The sequence below is a fragment of the Ovis canadensis genome, chromosome X (assembly GCF_042477335.2).
Source record: "Ovis canadensis isolate MfBH-ARS-UI-01 breed Bighorn chromosome X, ARS-UI_OviCan_v2, whole genome shotgun sequence".
Taxonomy (NCBI): Eukaryota; Metazoa; Chordata; class Mammalia; order Artiodactyla; family Bovidae; genus Ovis; species Ovis canadensis.
In genome coordinates, this window is record NC_091727.1 from 2,972,595 (window position 1) to 2,994,808 (window position 22,214).

Sequence of the window (22,214 nt, forward strand, 5' to 3'; positions counted from 1 at the left end):
AGGCAAATTGGAAGTGGTCAAACAGGAGATGGCAAGAGTGAACGTCGACGTTCTAGGAATCAGCAAACTAAAATGGACTGGATTGAGTGAATTTAACTCAGATGACCATTTTATCTACTACCATGGGGAGGAATCCCTCAGAAGAAATGGAGTAGCCATCATGGTCAACAAAAGAGTCTGAAATGCAGTACTTGGGTGCAATCTCAAAAATGACAGAATGATCTCTGTTCGTTTCCAAGGCAAACCATTCAATATCACGGTAATCCAAGTCTATGCCCTAACCAGTAACACTGAAGAAACTGAAGTTGAACGGTTTTATGAAGACCTCCAAGACCTTTTAGAACTAACACCCCCAAAAGATGTCCTTTTCATTATAGAGGACTGTAATGCAAAAGTAGGAAGTCAAGAAACACCTGGAGTAACAGGCAAATTTGGCCTTCGAATACAGAATGAAGCAAGGCAAAGACTAATAGAGTTTTGCCAAGAAAATCTCTATAGTTTATGAAACTGGAAATAATTCTCAAATACAAATCCGGTAGTGCTGAGTGATCTAATGTCTCCATATATGATTTCCAAGGAGAAAAAGTACAATGGAGCATTCTAATTATGTCTCCTGCATTTTTTAAAAAAATTTGCAAAATGGCCATGCAGCCACAGGAACTAAATAAGAATCATTTCAGAGAATATATCTCCAACTTTTGGCAATAACCTTATTTCTTCCCATTTTGTAACCTCTTGTACTATTAAACAACTTTGGCTTAACTTAACTTTTATTTTAATTTGATGTTCAGTCCAGTCACTCAGTCATGTCCAACTCTTTGCAACTGGATGGACTGTAGCAGGCCAGGAATCCCTGTCCATCACCAACTCCCAGAGCTTACTCAAACTCATATCCATTGAGTCAATGATGCAATTCAACCATCTCATCCTCTGTCATCCCCTTCTCCAGCCTTCAATCTTTCCCAGTCAGAGTCTTTTCAAATGAGTCAGTTTTTCCCATCAGGTGGCCTGGAGTTTCACCTTCAGCATCTGTCCATCCAATGAATATTCAGGACTGATCTCCTTTAGGATGGATTGGTTGGATCTCCTTGCTGTTCAAGGAATTCTAAAGCGTTTTCTCCAAAACCACAGTTCAGAAGCATCAATTCTTCGGTGCTCAGCTTTCTTTATAGTCCAACTCTCATGTGCATACATGACTACTGGAAAAAATATAGCTTTGACTAGATGGACCCCTGTTTGAGAAGTAAAGTCTCTGCTTTTTCATGTGTTGTCTAAGTTGGTCATAAATTTTCTTTCAAGGAGTAAGCGTCTTTTAACTTCATGGCTACAGTCACCATCTGCAGTGATGTCTTAGCCCCCAAAATAAATTCTGTCATTGTTTTCATTGCTTCCCCATCTATTTGTCATGAATTGATGGGACCAGATGCCATGATCTTCGTTTTCTGAATGTTGAATTTTAAGCCAACTTTTTCACTCTCCTCTTTCACTTTCATCAAGTGGCTCTTTAGTTCTTCTTCACTTTCTACCATAAAGGTAGTGTCATCTGTGTATCAGAGACTATTGACATTTCTCCAAGCAATCTTGATTCCATCTTATGCCTCATCCAGTCCAGCATTTCTCGTGATGTACTCTGTATATAAGCAGGGTGACAATATACAGCCTTGATGTACTCCTTCCCCAGTTGGGAACCAGTCTGTTGTTCCATGTCCAGTTCTAACTGTTGCATGTTGACCTGCCTACTGATTTCTCAGGAGGCAGCTCAGGTGGTCTGGTATTCCCATCTTTTAAGAATTTTTGACAGGTTGTTGTGATCCACAAAGTGAAAGGCTTTGGCATAGTCAATAAAGCAGAAGTACATGTTTTCCTGGAACTCTCTTGCTCTTTCCATGATCCAGCAGATTTTGGCATTTGATTTCTGATTCCTCTGCCTTTTCTAATCCAGCTTGAACATCTGGAAGTTCACGGATCATGTACTGCTGAAGCCTGGCTGGGAGAATGTTAAGCATTTCTTTGCTAGCATGTGAAATGAGTGCAATTGTGTGGTAGTTTGAGCATTCTTTGGCATTGCCTTTCTTAGGGATTGGAATGAAAACTGACATTTTCCAGTCCTGTGGCCACTGCCGAGTCTTCCAAATTTGCTGGCATATTGAGTGCAGCACTTTCACAGCATCATCTTTTAGGATTTGAAATAGCTCAAGTGGAATCCGATCACCTCCACTAGCTTTGCTCGTAGTGATGCTTCCTAAGGCCTACTTGACTTTGCATTCCAGGATGTTTGGCTGTAGGTGAGTGATCACAATCTTGTGATTATCTGGGTGATGGAGATATTTTTCTATAGCTCTTCCATGTATTCTTGCCATCTCTTCTTCATATCTTCTGCTTCTGTTAGGTCCATGCCATTTCTGTCCTTTATTGAGCCCATCTTGTATGAAATGTCCCCTTGGTATCTCTAATTTTCTTGAAGAGATCTCTATTCTTTCCCATTCTATTGTTTTCCTCTATTTCATCACGTTGATCAGTGAGGAAGGCTTACTTGTCTCTCCTTGCTATTCTTTGAAACTCTTCAATCAATTGGGTATATCTTTCCTTTTCTCTTATACTTTTAACTTCTCTCTCTCTCTCTCTCTTTTTTTTTCTCAGCTATTTGTAAGGCCTCCTCAGACAACCATTTTGCCCTTTTGCAATTCCTTTTCTTGGGGATGATCTTGGTCCCTGCCTCCTGTACAATGGCAAGAACATCCATCCATCATTCTTCAGGCACTTTGCCTATCAGATCTAGCCCCTTGAATCTATTTGTCACTCCCACTGTATAATCATAAGGGGTGTGATTTAGGTCATACCTGAATGGTCTTGTGGTTTTCCCAAATTTCTTCCATTTAAGTCTGAATCTGGCAATAAGGAGTTCATGATCTGAGCCATAGTCAGCTCCCAGTCTCATTTTTGCTGACTCTATAGCGCTTCCTCATCTTTGGCTGCAAAGAATCTAATGCATCTAATTGCAGTATTGACCATCTGGTGATCTCCATGAGTCTTCTCTCTTATTGTTGCAAGAGAGTTTGGCTATGACCAGTGTGTTCTCTTTGCAAAGCTCTATTAGCCTTTTCCTTGCTTTATTATGTACTGTAAAGCCATTTTTGCCTGTTACTCCAGGTATTTCTTGACTTCCTACTTTTGCATTCCAGTCCCCTATAATAAACAGGACATCTTTTTAGGGTGTTAGTTCTAGAAGGTCTTGTAGGTCTTCATAGAACTGTTCAAGGTCAGCTTCTTCAACATTACTGGTTGGGGCATAGACTTGGATTACTGTGATACTGAATGGTTTTCCTTAGGAATGAGCAAAGTTCATTCTGTCATTTTTGAGATTGTATCCAAATACTGCTTTCTGGACTCTTGTTAACTATGATGGCTACCCCATTTCTGCTAAGGGATTCTTGCTCACAGTAGTAGATGTAGTGGTCATCTGAGTTAAATTATGAGTTGATATGATGTACATAAATTTGTAGAACTGCTCTTTAAATCATGGCTGTACTTAAGAATTCGGTTCCAAAATTCCTGAAAATTTAACTGTCGGGTCTTAGAAGCTGGTATGAGGTCGCTGAAGTCCACTTCCTATTATTATAGTGAAAAGTAACTTTGCTATCGTTCACAGACTGTACAGTCTAGAAAACTGGAAGGTTTTGCTGTCTTAGCAAGAGGAGGAGTCTTTGGAGAAAGCTTTCCTAGTTCATCACCTGTCTTAACCGGTTCTAACAACATACTCCTAGAAATGTCAGTGAGAAAGATCACCATCGGAGGGAAGACTAATGATAGCTTGAGAAGAACAGGACAAGTTCAGTTGAAAAGGAAAGTAGTGGATTGCATTGAGGTTTGAATTTTTTTCTGTTACAGACATGGGTGAAAATTCTTTTGAAGTTAATCGTGTATCAGGAAACTTGATACTATTCTATGCTGAAAACTTTGATGGAGTCAGGAAGACAAAAGTGACTCATGCCCTTGGTATGTACTGTAGCTTATTCTATGGAAACCAATCATGTCCATATCATCAGTATTTTTATACAAAGGACAGAAGTGCACACCAATGTTATATTTTATTAAGCACACTGAAGCAGACGTGTTCACATGGGAGAACTGACTTCACGTGACATGAGTTAAAACAGAGGAAAGGTTGTCTACTAAGAAACTGAATAAATGTATCCACTGGCAATTCTATCATGTGGCTTTTACAAAAAGTAGATACACTTGACCTGGAGGTGCAATGAAATAGTCCAGGATGGTCCATGCATTTCTTCTCAAATATCCCATATTGGAGTTGCCAGATTCTGACACCAAAGTGAACCAAAGCTTGAATTTTGAGTTTAGCAGACTCACAGTTCCCCATCATGAATGCATTCGTCTCCACCACAAATGGTTTGTTCTTTGTCACAACTGTTAAAATAAATCCTGAGACCTGAAATCAATGCTCTTCAAATAATCACTCCTTCATATTGAATCCTTCAGAGGCATTTGGTCAGTTATGTCAATCACTCTGCCGTCCAGGCAACCCCATGGGGTCACTGCTAAGTCCCATTAGTTTTTATAGTATTACATGTGCATTGGGGTGGGTGGGGGCTGTGTCTGGTCCCTAAGAATGACAAACGTGAGTTTTTCTCTCAGTAGCATGTGTGATGAAATTAGTGTGCCTGGCAAAAAGTTCAAACCATTTCTCCCCCATTGTTTGAATATTGTCATTCAGTCACTAAGTCCTGCCTGACTCTTTGCCACCCCATGGACTGCAGTACACAAGGCTCCTCTGTCCTCCACTATCTCCCAGAGTTTGCTCAAAATCATGTCCACTGAGTCCATGAGGCTATCTTATCCACCACATTTGACTGGAGTGCATCAAAACCCCAGGGATGGAATTCTAGGATGCAGACAAAGTGGACAGCAAGAGTCAGAGCTGGGAGGAATTCTACGTCTCAAGTCCCACCATGACCATCTGGGCTGTACCATTAGAGACAGGTTGACTTGGGGCTGCTTAATCTTACAAGTTAGTGGTGTGCAGTTCTCTCAGTAGTTGTGAGAACTGGAATGTGGAGAACTAACAGGTTAACTATGAGGACTCCACCCCATGGACCCACCTGAAGACCTGTGTGCACACTCTGGCACCTCTGTAGAAAATTCCCAGGTAAGCTGGGTCTAGGTGATAGGGGAGGGCAGTGATGACCGTGAGACTTAGCGATCACTACAGGTAAGAGCCAGAGGACACTCTGTAACTTGGGAAGGATTCTAACGCACACCTCTTCTGCTCTGTTATAACATCCAGGCAAAGGAGACAGTTTGACTCAAGAAGATATTCATAAGCACGAGGAGCTGAACAGTGAAAGGGGGATTCCAAATGAAAATATAGATGACGCCACCAAAACAGGTAAAGCCCCGGAGGATAACAGGGATCAGAAACGAAAACACAGCTTGAGGATTCTCGATTCAAACTTCGTGTTCACTCATTCATCTTTTATAAAGGCTGTTATGAAATAATTATTGGAAATAGAGGCATATCAATGGTCATTTCCCCCCTTTTTCCTTCTGTTTCACAGACAGCTGTCCTAAATAAGAACTGAGAACATCCGTTGCGTGAGTAGAAACATGATACCGAACAACGCTGAGTATTTTTTTAGCAGGTTAAGAGTTTGTTTTTTTTTTTTTTTTTCCTGGGGCATACTGCTTTAAGAATGGGTTATAGACACGGTGGACTCTTAGTCTAACATAACAAAGGATGAAATCATGCCGTTTCAAAAACATGGACGGACCAAGAAATGATCATATTGAGTGAAATACATCACAAAGAGGAAGTCAAGTATCATATGATATCTCTTACATGTGGAACATAAAATATGATGCAAATATCTACAAAACAGAAACTCTCGGACACAGCAAACAAGCTGATGGTTATCAAAGGGAAATGTCGGGGGAAGGGAGGGATAAAATAGGAGTTTGGGATTAAGAGAGACATACTACCAAACATAAACAACTAGAATGTGCTCTAGAGCAAAGATATCTATACTCAGTGTCTTGAAATAACATATAAAGAAAAAAAAACCTGAAAAGGTATACATTTACCTACATATGTGTGTAACTGAGGGCTTCCCTGGAAGCTCAGTATAAAGAATCCCTCTTCCAATGCAGGAGATGCAGATTCAGTCCCTTGGTCGGGAAGATCCCCTAGAGAAGGAAATGGCAACCCAGTCCTGTATTCTTGCCTGGAGAATCTCAGGGACAGAAGAGTCTGGTGGGCTACAGTCGATAGGAGACAAAAGAGTGGGAGACAACTTAGTGACTAAACAATAAGAAATGTATAAAAGAATCACTTGGCTGCATACTTGAAACTAACACAACATTGCAAACCAACTACATCTCAGTATCAGTTCCATTCAGTCTCTTAGTCACGTCTGATTGTTTCCGACCCCACGGACTGCAGCACTCCAGGCTTCCCTGTCCATCACCAACTCCAAAAGCTTGCGCAAACTCACATCCGTTGAGTTGGTGATGCCATCCAAACATCTCATCCTCTGTTCTATAAAAACTGATTTAGAAAACAATAGGACAACCAAACACTGCACCTTGCCAGGTGACAAAGGTGGGAGCTCCCATAAGTGTTTGGATTTAAACTTCGTGCAAATAGTCACGCTGGTCTAGACTCCACAGTGAGATGCTTGGAAGACAAAGGTGGAGACGGTGTGAAGCCCTGAGCTGTGAGATATGACGATCGCTGGGGAATCCCCCTGAGAATGAAGGCCCTTGTAGCTACAACACATGCATGATGACAAATAAGATTACAGAAGATGAAAGTGACACAGGTTACATCATATACGATCCCCTACATCGTGGACCTGTGAACATGTGACTTAGGAACTCTCAGATAAGACCTGATACTGCACTGCTCAGTTAGTTTCACCAGGCGGTAGTTCTAGGCAACCCCACATGGGTACACACACAGAGGGACTTCTGTGAAATGGGCCTTGTCAGGAAATTTCTCCACTGCTCCCACTAGCCGCTGCCTCCACTTTTTCTTTCATGCTCTGGCCAATATTGTGTTAATCCTAATCAGCTCAACAATGTTTTACATCTTTTTCATGTTTAAACAAGAAAAGGAAGCAAGAATATAAGACCGATCATCATGAATAATGAGTCACAATCATCCGTATGAAGATAGAGGGCCTTTTCCTCAAAATCATCATTTCCTCTTTCTCAAGAATTTATGATCTTGGACCCATGGCTTTCTTGGCCATGAATCTCCTCTGCTCTTGTTGATGTTACTGAATTTCTAAGCTGATCAATAAACTGATCAACGCACAAATGTGTCAGTGAAGAAAGGTGCCATGTTTCCAAACGCACGATTCATGTAAATGCAAGTATGCAGGAAACTGAGTAAAGAATGTGACAGGAGGGTAACTCTGCTTAGGACACAGGGTGTGAATCCTGCAAGTGTCTTGGTGAGAAGAGAGAATAAATCACAGATGGTAGTTTTATATTTTAATAAAATATTGCCCAGGGCTTACCTGGGGACTCAGGCTGTAAAGAATCCACCTGCAATGAGAGAGACCTGGGTTCAATCCCTGAGTCAGGAAGATCCCCTGGAGAAGGGAATGGCAACCCACTCCAGTATTCTTGCCTGGAGAATCCCATGGACAGAGTCTGGTGGGCTATAATCCATGGGGGTCCCAAAGAGTCAGACAAAACTGAGTGACTAACTTTGACATGAAGTTCCCACCAGATGTCAGTGAGAGATGGGACTGTTTCAAAATACCATTCTGTGTTTGGGGCTACAATTCATGGGGTCACAAAGACTGACCTCACACATACACACATGTCAAGACAAAATGACCAGTGCTGTAATTTAGAGAAAGCTTCAACTGGTATACTCTCTCCACACCTCATCTACTTATAGTTCTTTCCTGAAAATGAGAGATATCATTTCCCTTAGACTATGATGAAAGTGACAGTCCCTCAGTTGTGTCCGACTCTTTGCAACCCTATGGAACCCTATACACTCCATGGCATGCTCCAGGCCAGAATACTGGAGTGGGTAGCCTTTCCCTTCTCTAGGCGATCTTTCCAACCCAGGGATCAAACTCAGGAATCCCACATTGTGGGCGAATCTTTATTGTCTGAGCCACCAGAGAAGTCCAAGAATACTGGAATGGGTAGCCTATCCCTTCTCCATGGGATCTTCCCCATCCAGGAATTGAACCAGGGTCTCCTGTATTGCAGGCAGATTCTTTACCAACTGAGCTATCAGGGAAGCTCCTATAGACTATAATGCTGCTGCTGCTGCTGCTGCTAAGTCACTTCAGTCATAGACGGCATAGACGGCAGCCCACCAGGCTTCCCTGTCCCTGGGATTCTCCAGGCAAGACCACCGGAGTGGGTTGCCATTTCCTTCTCCAATAGACTATAATGACTAGCCATTAAAGATGAGAAGTTTAAGTTGCAGGAAGACAATGCAGATGGAAGATGAAGAACTCGTGGCTATAATGCACAAACCCCCAATACTTACAGAATCCAGTTTGACTAGGAGACCACACCAGCATGGCACACACACGAAGCCAGGACCTATTTTAGGTAAACAAAATTTCCACTTACCTACTGGCAATGAACAATACACTTAGCATGCAGGAGACCCTTGTTTTCTTAACAAAAATTCACCGATGGGAAGGTCTATTGAGGAGTTTCAGCAATCAAAACATCCAAAGCTTGTTATAGGACTTCTGGAAAGACTGAAAGAGGAACTTGGAAAATTCTCTCTTCCAACAACCAAGACAACTATGAAGCTCACAAAACCATGACGTTATCAAAGACGACTATTTTAGAGTTCTGGAAGTTATTTAAAGGTGTATAACAAAAAGGGCTTCAAGGTGGCTCATCTGGTAAAGAATCCACCTCCGATGCAGGAGACATGGGTTTGATCCCTGGGTTGGGAAGATCCCCTAGAGAAGGGAATGGCAACCTGCTCCAGTGTTTTTGCCCAGAGCATCCCATGGACAGAGGAGCCAGGTGGGCTACAGTCTATGTGGTGAGAAAAGTGGACAGGTGGACATGATTTAGCGACTGAACAACAGCAGTCTTCAGTTCCAGGGTCCTTTCCTTCCCATTTTCTTGAGGCTACTTCTTGGAACTGTGACAGCGTTCATCCTGGCTACAGTCTAGCTAACTTCTCCACCTAGTGGAGGTTTCAGTAAATACAGGACAGCTCACAGGACATGGCTCAGAATATTGTCTATAGTGCTTCAGGAAAAACTAACGGGCCTTGATGCTATACTATTACTGTTTAGACTTGGACTGTTTTCCTTTGTCTGCATGTTCTAACTTCTCTGATTAAACTGCTTCTTTGGCCAAAGTTTTTCCACAGACCAAAGGCAGGTGGAGGACGTGAGGGGCAAGGACCATAGGGTCCTGCTCCGTTTCAGTAAGATACCTGGGAAGGGGGTTTTGTCCACAAAGAGTTGCCATGCATTGTGATTAGAATACATGCAGTTCTGTTTATATTAAGATTTCCAAAGGTCATGATCAAGGGAATTATAAGGTGTTTGTAGCAGAGAAGGCAATGGCAACCCACTCCAGTACTCTTGCCTGGAACAGCCCATGGACGGAGGAGCCTGGTAGGCTTCATTCCATGGGCTCACTATGAGTTGGGCATGACTGAGCGACTTCACTTTCAGTTTTCACTTTCATGCGTTGGAGAAGGAAATGGCAACCCACTCCAGTGTTCTTGCCTGGAGAATCCCAGGGACAGAGGAGCCTGGTGGGCTACCGTCTATGGGGTTGCACAGAGTCAGACACAACTGAAGCGACTTAGCAGCAGCAGCAGCAAGGTGTTTGTAGAGAAATCTTAATCATAAAACCAAAGGGGAAAAAAAAGGAAAAAAGAATTCATGTACATTAGTCTTCCTTTGAAAATCCAAAATGACAATTTCTGCCTTTTTCTTTATTACACTGTTCATTTCATTTGTATTTAATGCAGCTCATTGCACGGCTGGGTTTAAGTCTGGCATTTCTCAAGTCTCTAACTGCCTGTTGGTTCTCCTCTTGTGTCCCATGGATTTCATCTCCCTGCAGATGTCTCCCTCAGGCCTTTCAGATGATTCTAAACCAATTATATGTCTTATATATATATATACTCTATATATAATGCATTATAACTATAGTAAATTATATAAACTAAATTATATGCGCATTAAATTATATACATATTACATATTAACTAATTACATTTAATTATAGTAAAGCATCAAATACATTTCATGATTTGTAATTTCCTGTACAATCAGTTGGGAGGTCCCAACTCTTTAATAAACTCTTTTAATTTAATAAGACTATAATTCCTAGAGTTACAATGATGAAAATAGCATGTGTGTCTGTGTGTTTCTGTGTCTGTATGTGTGTTTCTGTGTGTGTTTGCGTGTGTCTGCATGTCTGTGTGTGCACGTGTGTCCGTGTGTGAGTGTGTATGTGTGCGTGTCTATATATCTGTGTGTATGTGTCTCTGTGTTTGTGTGTGTCTGTGTCTGTGTGTTTGTGTGTCTATGAGTGTGTGTGTATATGTTTCTGTGTGTGTGAGTGTCTGTGTGTGTGTCTGTGTGTGCGTGTGTCCGTGTGTGTGTTTGTATGTGTGTCTGTGTGTCTATGAGTGAGTGTCTGTGTATGTGTGTCTGTTTGTATGTGTGTGTCTGTGTCTGTGTGTTTGTGTGTGTGTCTATGAGTGTGTGTCTATGTCTCTGTGTGTGTGTCTCTGTGTGTGTGTCTGTGTGTGTCTGTGTGTGTGTTTGTGTCTATGAGTGAGTGTCTGTGTGTGTGTCTGTGTTTGTATGTGTGTGTGTCTGTGAGTGTGTGTGTATATGTCTCTGTGTGTGTTTCTGTGTGTGTGTGTCTATGAGTGTGTGTGTCTGTATATCTGTGTGTATGTGTCTCTGTGTTTGTATGTGTGTGTCTGTGTCTGTGTGTTTGTGTGTGTGTCTATGAGTGTGTGTGAGTTTCTGTGTGTGAATGTCTGTGTCTGTGTGTCTGTGTGTGCATGTGTCCGTGTGTGTGTTTGTATGTGTGTGTGTCTGTGTGTCTATGAGTGAGTGTGTGTGTGTTTGTGTTTGTATGTGCATCTGTGTCTGTGTGTTTGTGTGTGTGTCTATGAGGGTGTGTGTGTGTGTGTCTGTGTGTGTGTGTCTGTGTGTCTATGTGTGAGTATCTGTGTCTGCATGTGCACGTGTGTCCATCTGTGAGTTTGTATGTGTGTGTGTCTATGTATCTGTGTGTATGTGTCTCTGTATGTGTGTGTCTATGAGTGTGTGTATATGTTTCTGTGTGTGTGTCTGTGTGTGTGTCTGTGTGTGCATGTGTCCGTGTGTGTGTTTTTATGTGTGTCTATGAGTGAGCGTCTGTGTGTATGTGTATCTGTGTTTTTATGTGTGTGTCTGTGTCTGTGTGTTTGTGTGTGTGTCTATGAGTGTGTGTGTCTATGTCTCTGTATGTGTGTCTATGTGTGTGTGTGTGTCTGTGTGTGTTTGTGTCTATGAGTGAGTGTGTATATGTCTCTGTGTGTGTGAGTGTCTGAGTGTGTGTGTCTGTGTGTGTGTGTCCATTTGTGTGTTGGTATGTGTGTGTGTCTGTGTGTGTGTCTATGAGTGTGTGTATATGTCTCTGTGTTTGTGTCTGTGTGTTTATGTCTATGAATGAGTGTCTGTGTGTGTGTGTCTGTGATTGTATGTGTGTGTCTGTGTGTGTCTATTTCTGTGTGTGTGTGTCTGTGTGTGTGTCTATGAGTGTGTGTGTCTATGTATCTGTGTGTATGTGTCTCTGTGTATGTACATGTGTGTCTATGTCTGTGTGTTTGTGTGTGTGTCTATGAGTGTGTGTGTATATGTCTGTGTGTGTGTGTGTGTCTGTGTGTGTGTCCGTGTGTGTGTTTGTATGTGTGTGTGTCTGTGTATCTATGAGTGAGTGTGTGTGTGTCTGTGTTTTTATGTGTGTGTCTGTGTCTGTGTGTTTGTGTGTGTGTCTATGAGTGTGTGTGTCTATGTCTCTGTATGTGTGTCTATGTGTGTGTGTGTGTCTGTGTGTGTGTGTTTGTGTCTATGAGTGAGTGTGTATATGTCTCTGTGTGTGTGAGTGTCTGAGTGTGTGTGTCTGTGTGTGCGTGTGTCCGTTTGTGTGTTGGTGTGTGTGTGTGTCTGTGTGTGTGTCTATGAGTGTGTGTATATGTCTCTGTGTTTGTGTCTGTGTGTGTGTCTGTGTGTGTGTCTGTGTGTTTGTGTCTATGAATGAGTGTCTGTGTGTGTGTGTCTGTGTTTGTATGTGTGTGTCTGTGTCTGTGTGTGTGTCTATTTCTCTGTGTGTGTGTCTCTGTGTGTGTGTCTATGAGTGTGTGTTTCTATGTATCTGTGTGTATGTGTCTCTGTGTATGTATGTGTGTGTCTGTGTCTGTGTGTTTGTGTGTGTGTCTATGAGGGTGTGTGTATATGTCTGTGTGTGTGTGTGTGTGTGTGTGTCTGTGTTTGCATGTGTCTGTGTGCCCCATTTTTCTTGATCCTGGAGTGAAAACCACAGGGACAGCTCTGTAGTTAATGGGAAGAGGTCACTGAGAGATTGCACACAGACACCACACGTGCTACAGTTTATAGACGTTTCTCTAATAATCTGACGAGTGAAGGGGTGACTTTTCTCGAGCACAGAGGGATCCAGAGTTTCCCTAACTGACTCACAAGGCCAGCAGGGAGTGGGGGTGTGGTCAGGAGATGGGAGGTGCATGAATTGCTGAGTCAGGGAGACAGCTGCTGCCATTTAATTCTTGAGCAAACATTACCAGGCAGTAAACACCTCATGACTGTTCCCAACTCATTAGATCCTTTGGAGACTGTGAGTCTGGAAAGGGGGAGCCATTTCTTCCATTAACAAGAATTTTTTAAAGTGCCTCATGTGCATTAGTTAATTGAAACAAAGGTTTTTGAATTCTAAAATGTATTTAAGGATTCGCTCATGGGATGGTGGGTCCACATTTCCTGACTCTGCAATTATTCTTCACAAGGAATGAGAACATAACTTGTAGGAGGGCAAATGTTTATACTGCACATGTGTACTGTACCAGATGAATGTAATAAATATGCCATTTCATAAGTATACAATAAATATAAATGTAACTCTTGCTTGCTTATTTACTTATAAATACATCAGTTCAGTTCAGTCCAGTCGTGTCCGACTCTGTAACCCCATGGAGTGCAGCATGCCAGGCTTTCCTGTCCATCACCAACTCCCAGAGGTTGCTCACACCCATGTCCATTGAGTCCGTGATGCCTTCCGACCATCTCATCCTCTGCCGTCCCCTTCTCCTCCTGCCCTCAATCTTTCCCAGCGTCAGGGTCTTTTCCAATGAGTCGGGTCTTCAAATCAGGTGGCCAAATGATTGCAGCTTCCGTTTCAGCATCAATCCTTCCAGTGAATACTCAGGTCTGATCTCCTTTAGGATGGACTGGTTGGATCTCCTTGCAGTCCAAGGAACTCTCAAGAGTCGTCTCCAACACCACAGTTCAAAAGCATCAATTCTTAGGCGCTCAGCTTTCTTTATGGTCCGATTCTCACATCCATATATGATGGCTGGAAAAACCATAGCCTTGACTAGATGGACCTTTGTTGGAAAAGTAATATGCGGTCTAGTTTTGTCATAGCTTTCCTTCCAAGGATTAATTTCCATAAAATGTGCAATATAGTTATCAATAATATAGCATTATAAATGGATACAGGGCTGTTTGTGCACTATCCATGTATAAGGTGATAGCAATGTATAACTGAGGATATATATTTACTGTTTAATCATGTATGAGTTTCATGTAATAAAATACCAAAATACAAAAATGTTTACATGGTTTACATAAATTTATAAATAGATATTGGAAGTCCCTAGTGTCCTCATGGTAAAGAATCCATCTGCCAGTGCAAAGGACACATGTTTGATCCCTGCTCCAGGAAGATTCCATGTGCCACGGGGCAGGAAAGCTCTCGCACCACAACTAATGGGCCCATGTGATGCAACTCCTGAAGCCCGTGCTCAGGAGCCCGGCCTCCAAAACGACAGAAGCCACTGCAGCGAAAAGTCTGTTTGCCACAACTAGAGAGTAACCCCCACACGCTGCACGTACAGGAAGCCTGCATGCTCAACAAAGACCCAACACAGCTAAACATAAATAAATGCATGAAATGCTTATATACTTCTCACTCATGTCTTACTTGGCTGACCATATCAATATAATAAATGTGGATGCAGATAGTACTACATAAATAGATTACGGCTGATAGCACATCCTGGTACTGTAGAGAGATATGGAGCTATTTCCTCTGAGTCTTCTAAAGGAAGCAGAAAGATGCTGACCATCCATTTTTTTGTCAGTACAGGAGCAGGTAGGCTACCAGATAATGGAATCCTGGGATAACCAGGGTTCTAGTACACTCTAGGGGTAAGCCAGAAGCAGTGAGACGAGCAACAAGGGAAGTATAATGAATATCTCATCTCAATCTATAGTGGAACAGAATCTGAAAACACTGCTGCTGCTAAGTCGCTTCAGTCGTGTCCGACTCTGCGTGACCCTATAGACGGCAGCCCACCAGGCTCCCCCATCCCTGGGATCCTCCAGGCTAGAACGCCGGAGTGGGCTGCCATTTCCTTCTCCAATGCATGAAAGTGAAAAGTGAAAGCGAAATCGTTCAGTTGTGTCTGACTCTTCACGACCCCATGGACTGCAGCCCACCAGGCTCCTCCATCCATGGGATTTTCCAGGCAAGAATACTCGAGTGGGTTGTCATATTCTTCTCTGTGAAAAACACTAGATATAAATATATGTATAACTGAATCACTGCTGCACACCAGAAACTAACTCAACACCATAAATCAAGGATATTTCACTGTTCTAAAAAGAGGTAAGGAAGGCAGGAGGGAATCAAATCACAGAAAGCTCCGAGGGGGGTTCATGTTTGGGATCACATGTACACCCGTGGTGGATTCATGTCAATGTATGGCAAACCTATACAGTATTGTAAAGTAAAATAAAGTAAAAATAAAAATTAAAAAAAAGAAAAAAGAAAAGAAAAGAACTGCAGGGCTCGGCTCCCAGAAGGGTGCGTCTACACCCACTTCCATTCCCAGGATCCCACCAGCCACGTGCTGACCTGTCCTCAGTAGGACACACAGTAACCTGAGGGTCAGCAGGCCAGGGTTGGGGTGCAGAAATGGAGCCCAGAAGCAGTGACTTCCTTCTGCTACTTTATATCTCAGATGAAACACCACTCCCCTACCGTGCCTTGTCAGAAGTGAATATTCTCGAGACACAAGTCCACCGTCGCCCGGAAGCTTAGCAACATGGCTCACACCATGCCCAAGGTGCCTTTCATTCAGAACCCATGTAAACGTGCCTCATCATGACACTTCCTGCTTCAACATTTTTAGCAATCTCCAGGGAGTAAAGAACTAAATCTTACCTGAGTCTTGACTTGAAATTCAACAATACTGATGCAGGGACTGTCTTGGCGGTCCAGCAGTTGAAGACTCCACCTTCCAAAACGCAGAATGTTGGGTTCCACGCATGGTCAGAGAACAAAGATCATGCATGTCCTGGAGCTGTTGACACAGCCGAAAAAACAAAAAACAAAAAATACTAATGCCAACCTAACTTTCAGGCCAAACACCCACACTGCTGTTAAACACACACTGTTCATCTATCTGTATTTAATCCAAATAGTTTCTTCATCTTTTTTTCACTTTTTTTTATCTTGGTAATGTATTCATCTTTGTGTTCTTTATTTATCTACCATATTATATTTTATAATTTTCTACATTTTTTCATAAATAGACTACACATGCCTTGATATGAGTTATGGTACTAAATAATTCTTTAGTTTTTCTAATTAATTAATTTTGAAAGTGAAAGTGAAGTCGCTCAGTCATGTCCAACTCTCTGTGACCCCACGGAGGGTAACTTACCAGGCTCCACGGTCCATGGGATTTTCCAGGCAAGAATACTGGAGTGGGCCACCATTTCCTTCTCCAGGGGATCTTCCCAACCCAGGGACTGAACCTGGGTCTCCTGCATTGCAGACAGACGCTTTACCATCTGAGCCACTAGGGAAGCCCAACTGTTGTTTATTTATTTTTAATTAATTTATTTGAATCAGAGGCTAATTACTTTACAATATTGTGGTGGTTTTTACCATACATTGACATGAATCAGCCATGGGTGTACATGGGTCCCCCCCATCCTGAAACCCTCCTCCCACCTCTCTCCCACCCCATCTCTCTGAGTTGTCCCAGAACACCAGCTTTGGGTGCCCTGCTTCATGCACTGAATTTGCACTAGTCATCTGTTTTATATATGGTGTAAAGAATTCTTTACTTAAGAATTTCTCAGACTACATATTGCAAAGCATCTACATTATTTTGTACAGGGAAAACAAGAAGACTTTAGGTCTTTAACTGGGACAGAAGAATCTGTCCTCTCAGTCACTATCCACCACACGGCTGTGGGCACCTGATTAATTACTGGGGACAGCAGTCCTCAATGTCCTTCTCTGAATCTATGCCCTATCTGAACACCAATGTCATTCTCTCAACTTTCCCAATCTAAAAGGGGGAAATCCTTAGATACATGTTGAAACTTGGCAATAGGAACTGTTTCAAGGTCTGCTCCACATCGAGTACAAACTACTTTAGGAAATAACAACAAAAAAACGGATTTCATTTAGGGGTCTGTGTGGGTTCCTATACCCCAATGTATTTTGCTGGTTAGGTCTATGGGAACATGTGTACCTTGCCCTCTTTGTATCTCTAAGCTCTTGGTTATTAGCACTCGATGAAAATGAAATCAAGAAGTGAGTGAACATAGGAGGCAGAAAGTCACAGGACAAATGCAGCCAGAAATTGCAGCACTTGCTAAATGACAACGAAGCTATTCTGACTGAGTAGATTTTACTGGGTGGACAGACGCAAATTCATGTCTTAATGATACTACCTTCTTTGATTTTGCATACAAGGCTAACGAGAAGAGACATTACTCCAAGTTTTTGCAATATAAACAGACTTTGTACTGAATGAAAGCAACGTTCATACAGTTGCTATTAAAAACAGTCATGAGATACAATTTTTAAAAATGACCAGGAAAACAGGCCAGTAAAATAAGTGTGAAGAATTTTAAGTGAAATTTTTGCAGTTTAAATAATGACTTAGTCACAGGCAGGAAATAGCCATTGCAAAATTTGTATCTTCAGAAATTATTTTCAAGGATCTTCTCCAGCTAACAATATATAAAATCCTAGAAAAGAGGAATCTATGGCAAATTTAATCTCAGTCTTCAATTGAGTTTAATCAGTGTGGATCAATGAACTCTTAAACTTTGCAGGGAGTTAAGGAGCAGGACTCAGTAGAAAGGACCCTGATTCTGGGAAAGGTTGAAAGCAAGAGAAGGGGATGACAGAGGAGGCTGTGGTAGGATGGAATCACCGACTCAATAGACCTGAGTTTGAGCAAGCTCTGGGAGTTGGTGATGGACAGGGAAGCCTGGACTCCCTGCAGTCCATGGGGTCCCAAAGTGCTGGACACGATTTAGCAACTGAACAAGAAGCAGGAAGGTATACTCAAGGGGTAAATACCATTGTGATTTTAATAAGAAACGAGTAAATAAATATATTTACCTCCTCACACACTTACCTTGTCTGCGGGTTACATGGGTGAGATAAGAACACTTAAAAGCTATGCTCTAAGTGAGTGACAAACATAGGTGCAATACTCATTATAGACACCATGCTGTTCATTACACCTTTCAATAAATCACAGTTCTTCAGGTAATTATAACTAAACAACAATAAATCACAGGAGTTCTTCAAGTAATTATAGCTAAACAAAAACACCTTGTAGCTCAGTTGGGAAAGAATTTGCCTGCAATGCAGGAGACCCAGGTTCAAATCCTGGGTCAGGAAGATCCCATGGAGAAGGGAATGGAAACCCTACTCCAGTATTCTTGTCTGGGAAGTTCCAGGAACAGAGGAGCCTGGTGGGTTACAGTCTGTGGGGTCGCAATAGTCAGACAGCACCTAGTGGCTAAACAACAACAACAACAACAACAACTTATTTAAGTCAATAAAGCTTTATGTCTGAGACTGAGTATCTGATTATGTTGAGGGCTTTGCAAATCTCAAGCATTTATTCAATATTATTTGTTTCTGGTTCAAAATTTAGCTCAAACCAAAATTTGGTTCAAACATATTGTCTTGCTGGTTTAGATAGCTCTGTGGGAAAATCAGGAGAAAAACATAATACTGTAATCTAGTATAAATTAGGATGAGAAATCCTATACTCACAAGTTTGTGAACCATGAACACTTTATGCTTTCGACACAAACGTGTTGAAGGTTAGAAATATGAGCTTCATTTTCTAATTGTCTTTAATTAAATACTGTCTCAAACACAAATAAAGAATGGAGGCGAGGGACCAAACAAAATGAAACCTGCACCAGGAAAAGAGACAGGAATACACATCCAATCGAATTTTGCATTAAAATACAAAAGAAATTCAGTGGAAAATAAGAAATTTATGGAGTAAAGTTGCTGGAAAAGTGGGACATACATATGCCCAAAACAAATAATTCAATGCATTCACTGCTTCATGTTTTAGAAATAACAGAGTCATAGACCTATATGTAAGACCTAAAACAAGAGAGGTCTTCCCTTGTGGCTCAGCTGGTAAAGAAACCGGCTTCAATGCCGGAGACCTGGATGTAATCCCTGGGTTGGGAAGATCCCCTGGAGAAGGGAAAGGCTATCCACTCCAGTATTCTGGGCTGGAGAATTCCAAAGACTGTATAGTCCATGGGGTCACAAAGAGTCGGACACGATTGAGTGACTTTCACTTCCAAAGCAAAGAAGACTCAAGAGGTAAAACATGGGAGGAAGCTCTGTGATCAAAGACCAAGAGGTTACTGATTGGAGAATATACCAAGGCAGATTCATTCACAGCGGTACTGTGTTACTAACCAGGCCTAGATCAACACAAAAATGTTTACCAAATTGAGGAACACTCTTAGGAAAGTACAAAAGAAGCCTGGGGCTAAGGAAAAATACTTGCTTTTCTATCTCGAAAAGGACTTGTTCCCAGACTACATAAACAACCTCCAACCTTCATAATAAGGAAACAAATAATTCACTCCATAATGACCAGATAATTCAAAGAGACAGTTAGCAAAGAAAATAGTCAAATGGGAAGTAGAGACCTAAAAAGTTGTCCCATGGCTTTATTCCCTCGGGAAATGAGAGTTACGACAGTAACTGGGTACACTCACACACTTTAACGTCTGAGATGAAAACAACTGATCACACAGTCCTGGCAAGGATCTGAAGCAAAGGAAAGTCTCAATGACTGTTGGCAGTACTCTAAAATCAGAATATACTGAGATCTAGTATTTCCACCCCAAGTGTACACCTAGGAGATACTATGGCTCAGTTTCTTATAAAGACTTGTCTGTGAACTTTTATCCATAAACATGTGAATGGATAAAATGGGATATATCCATACTTCCTTGGTGGCTCAGGAGTAAAGAACCCCCCTGCCAGGTGGAGAAGGCAATGGCACCCCACTCCAGTACTCTTGCCTGGAAAATCCCATGGAAGTAGGAGCCTTGTGGGCTGCAGTCCATGGGGTCGCTAAGAGTCGGACACGACTAAGCGACTTCACTTTCACTTTTCATTTTCATGCATTGGAGGAGGAAACAGCAACCCACTCCAGTGTTCTTGCCTGGAGAATCCCAGAGACAGAGGAGCCTGGTGGGCTACCATCTGTGGGGTCGCACAGAGTCGGACACGATTGAAGTGACTTAGCAGCAGCAGCAGCAACAGCCAGTGCAGGAGACACTGGTTCCATTCTTGGATTGGGAAGATAAACTGGAGGAGAAAATAGTACCCACTCTAGTATTGTTCCCTGGGAAATCCCCACAGAGGAGTCTGTCCATGGACAAAGTCTACAGTCCCCGGGGCTTCAAAACAGTTGGACACACTTAGCAAGTGAGCCCACGCACATCACTGTGCCCAAGCAAGATAATAATTTACCAACTGAGTTATCAGGGAAGACCAAAAGGTTGATCTTCCCAACCCAGGGATTGAACCCAGGACCTCCCGAATTGCAGGCAGATTCTTTACCACCTGAGCCACAAGGGAAGAACAGGAATACTGGAGCAGGTAGCATATCCTGTCTCCAGGGAATCTTCCCAACCCGGGAAGCAAACTGTGGTCTCTGCATTGCACGTGGATTCTTTACCAACTAAGCTATCAGGGATGTCCCAAGATAATGCAATGCAGGGGTCCATAGGAATGGAGTCTACAAAGAATATAGACAATTATTAAAAATAAACATGGTAAGGGAAAGAAGCCAGAAACACACCCACAGATTCCATTTTTGGAAAATTCTAAAGGATGTCAATTGACATTGTGCCAGAAAATTGAAGAGGGGGTTGCCAGGACCAGGTGGGAGGTGACTGAGAAGGGTCAGAAGAAAGGATGAGTTAGGAGCCCAAGCAGAGTTCTGAACTTGACAGATAAGCTCACCCTGCTGATTGAGGAAAGGTTTTCACAGCTCACTTCATCCAGAGCTTATCAGCGGTGCACCTCAAATATGTGAACTTTTGTTGAATCTCAACTAGATGAGTTTTAAAATCTCACCTTTCACTTCAGCTATAGAGTTCAGTTCAGTTCAGTCGCTCAGCCACGTCTGACTCTTTACAATCTTGTGAACTACAGCACACCAGGCTTCTCTGTCCATCAGCAACTCCTGGAGTTTGCTTGGTTCAGTTACAGAGGTTCAGTTCAATTTCTATAATTTTATATCTCTAATCATTATCCTCCCCCCCCTTTTTTTCTTTATTATTAACAAGATCATCACAGAGCTGGTGTCATCCTGAGAACAAACTGTCCCAGTATTATTTACAGAGTAGTTGCCCATGATTTGTTTAATCTGGGTTCCCTGACGCATGAACAGATCAGGAGGAAGGCTGAAAGAACACACATCTTAGTATCAGGAGCTAAAAATAAAGCAGAAATCTTACCCACTGTAGTGAGACTAGGTTATATCCACAAGGCAAAACAAAATTGTGGTGATGAACTTGGGAGGAATCCTTGAGTAGGGTAGGGAATCAGAATTTTCTCTTGTTGAAACTAATTCATTAAATTTACATATAACAATCTGAACTAAAAGAAGCCATAATGTATACACACACTCACACACACGCACACACACACACACACAATAGAATACTACACAACCATAACGAAGTTGAAGTTCTTCCATCTGTAGCAACTTGGGTGGACACTGAGGGTATAGGCTAAGTGAAAGAATTTAAACAGATAAAGACAAATACTGTATGGTATTGCTTATGCTGCTGCTGCTGCTGCTGCTGCTAAGTCACTTCAGCTGTGTCCAACTCTGTGTGACCCCATAGATGGCAGCCCACCAGGCTCCTCTGTCCCTGGGATTCTCCAGGCAAGAACACTGGAGTGGGTTGCCATTTCCTCCCCCAATGCTTGAAAGTGAAAAGTGAAAGTGAAGTCGCTCAGTCGTGTCCGACTCTTTGCGACCCATGGACTGCAGCCTACCAGGCTCATCCATCCATGGGATTTTCCAGGCAAGAATACTGGAGTGGGGTACAATTGCCTTCTCCTGATATTACTTATATGTTAAATCTAAAAAATAAATCCAACAGGTCAATATAAAAAAGCAGCAAACCAACAGATACACACAATCAACTAATGGTTACTAGGGTGGAGAGCAAAGAGGTTGGGGTAACATAACAGGAGGGGAGTAAGAGGTATTAGCTATTCAGTATAAAATCAACAGTGTACAAAACTATATTGTACAACACAGAGAATAAAGTTAATATTCTTATAATGATAAAAAATTATGTACATAAAAAATTATGAATCACTACATGATATGTTTATATCATATCATGTTTGTATCCTTAAAAATGGAAAAGACCCTCATGCTGGGAAAGATTGAAGGCAGGAAGAAAAGTGGATGACAAGAGAATGAGATGGTTGGATGGCATCACCAACTCGATGGACATGACTTTGAGTAAGCTTTGGGAGTTGGTGATGCACAGCAAAGGCTGGCATGCTGCAGTCCATGAGACTGCAAAGAATCGGACCCAGTTGAGTGACTGAATTAA

At 42.1% G+C, this 22,214-nt stretch overlaps 1 long non-coding RNA gene across 1 annotated transcript; it reads right to left on the bottom strand.

Moving 5' to 3' along the window:
• Positions 1-4,069: 4,069 nt before the first annotated feature.
• On the bottom strand, positions 4,070-20,858 carry LOC138431234 (uncharacterized). The gene is made up of 4 exons (XR_011253601.2): positions 20,713-20,858; positions 15,493-15,631; positions 8,620-8,744; positions 4,070-6,270 (listed from the first exon to the last, which is right to left on the bottom strand). It is a non-coding gene; the product is annotated as an uncharacterized lncRNA (long non-coding RNA).
• Between the last annotated feature and the right edge of the window lie 1,356 nt (positions 20,859-22,214).